Source organism: Equus caballus, chromosome X, assembly GCF_041296265.1.
Source record: "Equus caballus isolate H_3958 breed thoroughbred chromosome X, TB-T2T, whole genome shotgun sequence".
In the NCBI taxonomy this organism is placed as follows: Eukaryota; Metazoa; Chordata; class Mammalia; order Perissodactyla; family Equidae; genus Equus; species Equus caballus.
In genome coordinates this window covers 5198254-5208670 of record NC_091715.1, presented here as the reverse complement: position 1 = coordinate 5208670, position 10417 = coordinate 5198254, and positions in this window count along the sequence as shown.

The window sequence follows — 10417 nt, the reverse complement described above, 5'->3', positions numbered from 1 at the left end:
CACTGCTCTCAGCACAAGCTGGGTCCCTGCCTGGATCAGTACTGGGAATCTACAAACCGTAATGCAGTTGTGTTTTGTTTGGCTCTCATAGGAAATAAATCTCAACTCATTTAGGCCCATGTATTTGAATGGGTGACTCTTGTAAGACCTCCTGTTTACAGCAGAGCTGTTTAATTGTTAGGTGTCCCTGGTTTGTACAGATACACAACTTGGATCAATTGGCGATAAGTCATCTACACACTGTTGACACCAACTGATTCTCCATTCAGCTTCTGGTATGTGTGGCTCCACACCAGCTTATTCTCAATCACTCACACCCAATAAAGAGGCCAGCACTGTGGAACTCCACTGCTGTAAGCAAACCAACTATCCTGAATTAACGTGTAGGGACTTCGACTGAGCACTGAAGTTCAAGGGTATGGCAACCACATTCTTACTTGTCCTAGGGTGCTGTTGCACATGGCTGAGCCCCCTCAGCTTTTGTAAACTAATTCACAACCCTCAACACATCCAGAAAGTTCCCCAAAGAGTAAAACTGTAGGATGACAACTATTTCTATATAGGTTTAATCTTAAAGTACTTCACAAATGAAAAAGAATCAGAATCTATTTTGCTTGTAAATCTAAAGAATAAATAGAGAACACAAGTTGTGGTGCATTTCAGTTTTTAAAGGGGAGCTAATTGGGACACTGATATAATACTTACATTAATTCTCCACACTTACCACTGGGCATAAAAAATAGATTACACATCGAAAGTTCTACTAAATAATCATCTATAAAGTTTGGAGAAGTCACAGTTAAGTAGGAATAAAAGGAACTATTTTGTTGTTGGATAACAATTAAACATAATCCACTAAATACTATATAAGATTTCATTTTACAATTAGTGTATATTGGGGTTTCTCAGGATCGGCAGTATTGATATTATGCATCAAATAATTCTTTGTCGTGAGGAACTGCCCTGTGTATTGTAGGATGTTTAGCAGCATCCCCGGCCTCTGCTCACTCAACGCCACAATCACTACCCTCCTTCAGTTGTGACTAGCGAAAATGTCTGCAGACATTGCCAAATGTCTCTTGGAGGGCAAAACTGCAACCAGTTGAGGACCATTGGTCTACATTAATAAACAACCAATAGGAATATCAAAGTTGGAAGTCTATCCGTTAGATAATTAATTAGTAATTCACAAGTTTGTTCAACAATTACTGAGCATATTTCATGTTCCAGGTACTGCACTAAGTGCCGACGATGTAACAGTGAACAAGACACCTCCCCTCAAAAGGCATACAGTTTACAGGGAGGGGAAAGACAGACAAAGGTTGCAAACCCAAGCTGCCCCTGCAGAAGCACCAGGCTGGCATTTGGGGGGTGAAGTTCTTCAGGAGGAGCCACCGAGGGCTCTCCGACTGGAGGTGCTATAACCTGGCGTATGCTGTATGCCACAAACTGTTGCTGGGCTCTGCTTGCACAGCAGGTTGGAAGAGAACAAGTCTGGGGCCCCAGTAGTTATCAGGCTGTAACCATATCCCAGGGAACGGGAAAGGGGATGGAGACAAGGAAAAACAGATCCTGAGAAATCGCTGTGGGACAATGAAGGATAATTGATGGGTGTATGTTGGGGTGGGGGTTGGTGAGGGGGAAGAAAGAATCAAGCAAGAATGGGTCTTCCTGTTCTGGTTTTGGTACAGCTAGATAGTGACCTTTGATAACCTTGGAGAAAAAAAATAGGGTCTGAATGGGGACTGCTGATGTGAATATGATGTCTTAGCAGTTAGATTTCTCTATACAAAAAAAACAAAACAAAGCAGTATTTTCAACATTTACAAAATTAATATTTGAATCATTCAAATGACTTTGATAATCTAACAAGAAACATCTCTAAGGAGTTAAATAATTTTTGTAAATCAAATAAATTAAAATTATAAAGCTAAGAAATCTCAGGTTTGCAATCATTCCAATATTTTTTATGAACTTACTTTTATACTTCTCATTTTAAGTCCATTGCTCAGCTGTATATTTTACATTGAAATTACAGAGTTAATATGATCAGCTTGTTATAGGGCACTATTTTCTTAAATGTTGTCCTGATTAACTCTCAAAATTAGCATAAAATGGGTCTGGATACTCTGGGTTCTTACAATGTATCTACATACTTGGTGTTCAGCTTTCCCAGCTAAGGGACACTCATGATAAGTGGGACTTAGCATGCTAACTCAGGCGATTTACTTCTCTTTCCAAGCACGTTAGGGTGTCTTCTCAGCAAGCAGATGTTTAAGGTGACACCTGGAGCACAGATTATAGAGCTGTTGTTCTCCAAGAGTTCTTTTTAATCTCTCTTGTGGTTGGAGACAGAGTGCATGTTCTCCATGTTTTATGGTCTCACAATCTGCATCCTTTATCCAAGTGACAGATTACCTAATCTCTTACTCTGATCGGAGATTACAACACTCCATTCCGGTTGCTTCACCAGAATAATTCAATTTACGTATTTAGTGTTAAATTTTATTCTCAGTTCTTTACAGATTCTTTCTGTTAGAGGAACCATCAGTCAGATTCTAAGATCATCTAAGTGGCTGCTGATTAGATTCTGTGTCTCTCTCAAGGCTATTTGATCTATTTCACAACCCAAACATCAGGTGAAAGGCAAGGCCATAAAACAGTGAACTTCATTCTCCACAGGTTGACAGTAAAGTGCTCACATAATTAAAAAATTCTCCTGTTTGGAGGTTATTGTCCATAAATTGCTGAAATACAATCTTTGGCCAACATATACATTGATTGTTTAACTATACACCTAAATTGTACCATAAGTATAAGCTTATTTTTTTTGGCAAATGTATACATATGTACATGGATTATTTAAAAATATGCCCAATTGCTACTGTAAGTATGAAGTTATTTCATCATGATTTTTAATACTATATTTCAGAAAAAAAGGAAAAATTCCACCATTTAACAAATTTATGTTTCCACAAGCAATCCATTTTCCAAATATATCATTTTGTGCAAAAATCTTACCATACACCAGTGCCTTTATGAATATCATCTCATTCTCAGGACTCTGTCTTAGATGACGAGGATAGAGTTGGTCCCCCAACTGAGATCAGGAGGAGAAAAAGAGTAGATAAAAGATGGGGGAGATAATGGATACAGTTTGGGCCATGTTGAGTTTAATCAGAATTGCATGAAATCCGTAAACTATTGCTTACACCTTTGAAATATCCATCCCTTCCTTCCAGGGAAAGAGAGTAGAATGAAGTCATATTACCAAATTACCCTATTCAAATTCTAATGATGTATGCTGAAAAAAGTGAACACTGACCACCTCCCAAATTTACCAAGAGCTACACTACAAACACTCAAAAAGTGCTAGACAAGAGGGGAAAAAAAAAACTAGTTCATTTGGAAGAGAACAGGACTGACTTCTAATTATTTGTCCACTCCCATCTCTCCAAGAACCTACTTGAGTCAGTAACTTCTGGAGAATTCTTAATAACACTCCTACATTTGGAAAGGAGTAAAGAAAAGGCACCCAGAGGAAAAACAGTGAAAGGCAAGCCTCGTGGGAGCTCTTTGGAAAACCTTTTAAAGAACATGACTTCCAATTGTGAAAAAGAGCTTACCGTCGGCCCTCCTGGTTCTCAGTCCTTCTTACTGGGACTGGCCCTTACGCCACCGGCTCTCCTAGGTCTCCAGCATGCTGATGGCAGATCCTGGGACTCAGCCTCCTCAGGCACGTAGCTCTAGATACAGATGGATATAGATATGGATTTATCTGTTCTGTTTCTGGTTTTGTTTCTCTGAAGAACCCTGACTGAAATTCTTGATGCCGCCTCTTCATAAGACTTCATGAAATGAAAGCTTCTATGGAGACCAGATTGTCCCTTGGCAAAATGGTCATATAGGAAATGTTTGTCCTCTGTTGTGCAAACATCTCTTTCCTTATCTTTGGTGGCATTCTCCTCCATCCTCCTTCCTTTAAACCCTCCATGTCAACCAAAACCTGTACTGGCGAGAGGGCGCACGCATTCTCGGGCATAACACCACCTTTCATGTGCACAGCACAGGACAGTCTTGGGTTGTATCATCTCATTTAATTCTTGGGGTCATGCTTGGAAAGAAATGCCTCAGTTTCCAACACGTTACTTCCACAAGGGTTTTGAATTTTGACAATTCCAATTATAGAGGCAACAACACAAAAGGGATAAAACAACAATTTGCAACACAGCACTAATGCTACTGTGCTTTAATTAAGTGTGAGTGCTTTCTGTGTATTAGTTCATTTCATCCCTACGGAAGCCTCTGAAGGAAGTAGTTTTATACACAGTTCACAGGTGAGCTAACTGGTTAGAGCAGCTTCATGTGTTGCTCAAGGTCACAAAGCAAATTAGTGGCCAAACCAAACTTTGAACTTAGGTCTGAGTCTAACTCCATAACTACTACAGTAATGAAAATGAAAAGCAATGGAAGGCACTCAGAATTGTTGAATTTCAAACTCCAGGAAAGAAAGAGAGAAAGTTTTTTCAACAGAGGTATTCTCAACACCTTGGAATTACGTGCCATATATACAGGTGTGGATGATCACACAGAGAAGTGTAAGGTTGGGTAAAATTACAAGGCTGAGCTGAGTCTTCTCAAAGTGGATGCTTTTTTGTTATTCTGAAGCACTTTCAACCCTCAGCATGTTCTCATGAATAGAGATTCCCACTGCAGATATTGTACATAATCTTGAGGAAAGGTTCAATATTTACCAGAAAGCTTCTCTAAAGTGAGGTCCTATTTTAGATGAACCCAAGAATGACTCAAAATGCCCATGAGGCAATTCTCTCCCCTTTCAACAACACCTAATGCCAAGATCTCAGGAGACACCTGTGAAATGGAAATTAAAGGCAGCAGACATTTGTCAGTGTTGTGTTGGAATAAACTGCAGAAATTATAATCTTAGAATTCATATTCATTCCTATTTCCTAAAGCATGTTTTGCAAGCATGTGTGTGTGCACATGCATGGGTGCACACATGCGTACACACATGCATACACACGTACACACACATAGAGGAATTACTCCCTACTCCCTCCCCCAAATGAGGGCAACAAACCTGGTTCTCTGGTAAAATAAGACTATGCAATTCTGGGCCAGAGATAATTTTTTAAAGTTTTCCCAGTCTAAAGTTCTCAGAGACATTAATGTACTGATGTGAATGCTGCATCTTCCAGGATGAATTCCAGTATGCACTATTTCCCAAACATATATGACCTTCCCGCGCAAACATTATTTTGTACTGTGTTTCTCCATGTTGAGAGGTTGATTGGTGTGGTATCAAATCAACTTCCTTTGTTTTATTGACCAAATAATTTCATCTAGTAAAAATAGGCAATGCTTCTAGGGTTGCCAGATTTAGCAAATAAAAATACAGGACATCACATAAAATTTAAGATTCAGTAAACAGTGCGTGATTGCTTAATATCTATCTCCCACGTTAAATTAAAAACTTGTTCACCTGAAATTGAGATTTAACTGGGGGTTCTGAATTTTATCTGGCAATCCTAAATGCGTTAGAAGAACCGGATGACAGAGCTATGGCATTTCCCAGGGATACTGGAAACAAAGTATCGCGAGCTGGTGTGTAGGCAGACCGCCACAGAGTGACACCATCCTGAAAGTTACACTACCCGTTCTTAGCCCCACACTTTCATTCTACACTGCGTCTGTTATGTATATGCTACCTTAAAACATATAATTTTGTCAGGTTTTCTTTCTTTCTATTTACTCCTTCACTGAGTTGTATCCTCACATGATAAAGAATTAGCCATAAAGGGAATTTACTGGCAAATAGTGAACTTCGTACTTAAAGAAGTTTTATTCACTGTAAAAATTGTACCTCAGAGGGACAAGAGCTAGCTGTAAAGGCCAAAGGAATTAGTCATGGGATATTCTCAGATGTATATGATGGCTTTACACTTCAGTCATTATTAACATTTTCTCCGAGTTTTCTTTTTTCACAGTGACTAACACATCATTATTTTTCTTAAGTAATGAAAAGCTGGGAACCTTGCCAAAAGTTGTCTCAACAGATGCTATTTTATCATTTCAATGAATTCCATCATTTTTCACATCCTGGTAATTATATTTTAGAGGTAGAATTCACACTGAGTATGGCGGGCTCCTGCTACAAAAATAGATCCAGAAATAAATTAATTGGCTAACTTTACCAATCCTGGGAACTCGGGGTGCGTGGCATGCCTCACCTGCGGCTTGTTTCTTGGGAATCCACCATTTCAACTCACCTTTTCATTCTTGCCCCACACTGATTTATCTGTGGGGAATCATTAAACTCTTGGTTTCCTTTTGGGAAGATTAACTCATTGCAAATATTCTGGAGTTTGGAGAAAAAAGAACTACAGGCTCAATCTCATTAGTTGCTCACTCTTGACTTAAACCATGATTACATTCCCAAAGAACACCAAAAGCACAAAATGGTAGGCATTTTTAAATGTTTGCTGAGAATGACAATCACTAATATCTGTCTAATCTTTCTTCAAACAAACTGAGACCTGAATCCAACCAGCCTGGATATCTAATGATGTCTTCAGTTACATTAATTTGTTTCTTTGACATACCAGCAAATTCACAAAAGGAAAAATTTTGGCTTTTCATAGTTCGGTGCTCATTGGGTGAAATGGATTATGGGTCCCGATAGCAGGGGATTCATAAAACTGCAAACTCAGTCCCAAATTGGCCTTGAAACAGAGAATAATGCTATTTATGCTAGTCAATCTTCTTTTGAGTATGCAAAGAGGGACAACGAATAATGCATACATTCAGAGCTGTGCGTCACTGCGCTTAGGAGTCAACCGAAAGGAACATCCATTCTCACACAAAACCCCCAAGTTTGTGAGAACAGGAGGCAACAGCCAGTTTTCCTTCTGAGTTTCATTCATAACCAAAGGTGGTCATTCCTATTCTACAGCACTGGGAGGTCAGTCAAGGTGAAGTCACCTTTGGTAGATGTTTGCTTTTCCAGTCCTTTCCACATCAAAGGTCACTACTGTGGGGACACACCCACCGGCAGACAGCAAGGGATCCTTGTGTGTGGAGGGAATTAAAGCTCTTTAAGGAAAAAAAAATAGAAATAGGTCCAGCTGATGAAGGTCAAGAGGCCTAGAGACACAGGAACAGTTGGAACCATTCAATTAGAAAGTGACTGGGTATTCATTCGCTTTCTTCTTTCGTTCTGAAAATTACCAGGTTGTTTTCATTAGCTATCCTTTCGAAATGGCTCAAAGAGCCAATTTAAGAGAATTCTCATCTGAGAAGACAGCCCTGAGTATGGATTATGTTAGAGACGACCTGAGAAAGAACAAATCCTCCTTCCTTCCTATAGAATTATGTTTTTAAAAGTGAGGTGTAGAGGTGCAGTGTTTTGATTCTGAAAGCAAAGAATTTCTTCTAGAACAGGCAGTTAAAGAGAAAAAAATCTACCATAATCTTTGAATTAGAAAATGTTACATGTGAGAATGGAGATCATAAGAACAGCTATTAACAAATCCTTTATGAAACTGGAGAGGAAGGAAGGAAATGTATTCATTTCCCTGCTTACAGGGCCGACAAGACTGGTGAAGCTGTTATTTTTGCCAAAGTGGATGCTTTTTGACCCTTGAGAAGCAGAAAGAAGTTATTCATGCTAATAAATTAAAAACCTCTGAAGTGTTTTTAATGATACCATTTCCTGTGCACCTAGAATTTAAAAGGTTTTCTCTCCTCTTCCCTCCTTCCTTTTCATTAGTTTTTTCCCTTCTAAGTCTGAAGTCCAAAAGTTTAGAGCCTATCCTGAAAGACAGATGGTTATTTTGCATTAGTATTAATTTGGCTGCACTAAATAAATATTCATCTGCAAATCTGATGCTTTATATGGTTTGAAATAAAATACACACAAGTTATGGCAATGTTTAAAACTAAAATAAACGGGGCTGTTTTGGCCTGAACATACTGTTTCCAAATTAGATTTTATGGGTAAAAACTAAAGATTAATTTAGCATCTACAAAAACTATATGAAAATACACTCTATCAGCTATAGCTATATATACATAATAGTTCTATCTAGCTATCTATTGTGACAGCTATAAATATAACAAGATCAACAGAGAACTATGTATCACTCATCCTTTCCAGGAATAAATATTTCATTAAAAAATTTATTTAATGGGCCAATATTTGACTTACGTTTATTTCATCTCAAGCATTGAGTCCTTCTCAGATTTAAAAATTTGGATCATAAAAACATTTATAGTTCTGGCAAATAATTTTATGGAGCTTATGTATATAAATACATGGACACTGTTTTATAATCCATAGTTCCTGATTCTGGGGTAAAAGTATGCCAGTAGTTTCAACCTAAAGGCTAATTGTGACAAAAAGCACCAAAGGGAATCTGGAATTGAGCTTGCTGGGAAAGTAACTGTAGCATGGGGAACAGCCTTTATTTCATAACCTGCATAGCAGTGTGTATCCCATAACTTATGCCTAAGAATTTATACAACCACCATTGTCTCAATACTCATTTTTGAGATCATCAGGAAATCTGGAAATGGTCACATCTCAGCAATCCTTTAAAATAATAATATGAGGTATGGAATCACCAATCACACTAAAACACAAAGTGCTAACTGTAAGGAAGCTATGACTTACACTACAAAGCTAAACATAATATTTATATTTTAGCCATGACCCCCAACTATCTTAAGCCAGGAGGACAGACTGTTTTGGGCAGCCCTCTGTGGCATGAGGTCTTCCTGGTACTGACAGGGCCTGTGCCTGGGTGCAGAAGGTTGCTCTCTGTGTCAACGATCAAGTTATTGCCTGTGAGCTCCAAATGCACCCTTCTTTACTCTACCTAGTGCAACTCGGAGGTGGACCCTTTAAACATTCCTCCTTTGGCAGCAGGCACAATGTCAAGCTTTGTTAGTAGACAGTGCTGGAGGGAGACTGCAGGGGGAAAGTTCTTGTCAGTCTCCTCTCTGTTTGCTCTTATGATGTGGTTTCCAGGGGATCTGCATGGGACACTCAATGGTGGTCCCCTTCCATCAATCTCTGTTGGTCAGTCCCAGTCCATGGATCTCTGCCCACTGGCTTCCGCTGCTCACTTGGACCAGCTCTCTCCTGGGACAACCCAGCAAACTTATCTACCATCCCGTGGGCTGCAACCACATCCTCTCCAATGAGATCTGAATCTCATCTGTGGAGAGGAGCCCCCCCCCCCCGCCCCCCAGTTTATTCCCTCCTGCCTTCAGTATTCTTTAGAGTTCTCTTCTAGCTGCTAATCATCACTAATCATTAATAATTCTTTGTTTACTTTTCCCCTCTTCAAATTACTGATGTGGTCTCTTGTCTGGAATTCGATGGATAACATTTCCAAAATCCCTTTCATTGCACTATACAAAGGCCCACCCTTTAAGAAAAAAGTATTTTAAAAAGTCTTTTCCCAAATGGAAGTCAAATGCTAGAATTTCCTCAAAGAGCTCCTTTAAGATAAACTCTTCCCTTCACAGGATTCTCTGAGACAAATCCGACAGCATAGAGGCTTCCTGGGGAGACAAAGAGGGTTACAGCACGTGGAAATTCCCTCTTTCGACATCTCAATACTGACCACCCTGTTGACCTCAACGCCTGGGGTGACCTTTGTCCAGATTGCCTTCTGCTTAAACATAGCTTCTCAAAACTCCTCATCATTCACCCACATTTTCATTCTCATGTTCAGCTTGTATATCTTACCGAGCAAAACCAAAGTTTGGTTTGAGAGTGACCCCCCGCAGTTCCTGAGGGAGCCACAGTTTTGCTGCCACTGAAGACTCCCTTCATTTTAATTTGGTTAAATGTCTTTATTTTCAATTATTGTGCTAGTTTTTCAAGAATTATATCCCTTATTTAAATCCTTATGCATTCAAAAGACAGATAATCTGCCTCCTTACATCCTAATGCATTTCCATAACTATCAAATTTATTCCTCAGAGTTTCACACTACGATATTTTTCCCCCTGTGGAAAGGTTCTTGTCTTTGAAAAATGGCACATCTTTCCAAAAATCATAAACTACATGCTAGTTTTATAGTCCACAAAAGTAAATTAGGTCTCACCATGGGGCACCGCAGGACCACCTTCTCCTCGATTTTCACAAAACAAGTTGTGCTGAATGACGACTATTCCCAGCGACTGTGAGAGGTACAGCATTAGAACAGAAAGGTCTCTGTGCTCAGAGAGCTCACCCACCAAGGAGAGAATGCCACAGTAAACAAGTAAACAAACTAATAAACTACATCAACGAAGCACTTCAGGATGGGTCTGCATGTCTCAGCAGGGCTAGAACGTGCAGAGTCTTTCAGAAGTGCCAAGGAAAGTCATCAAAGGCTTTACAAAG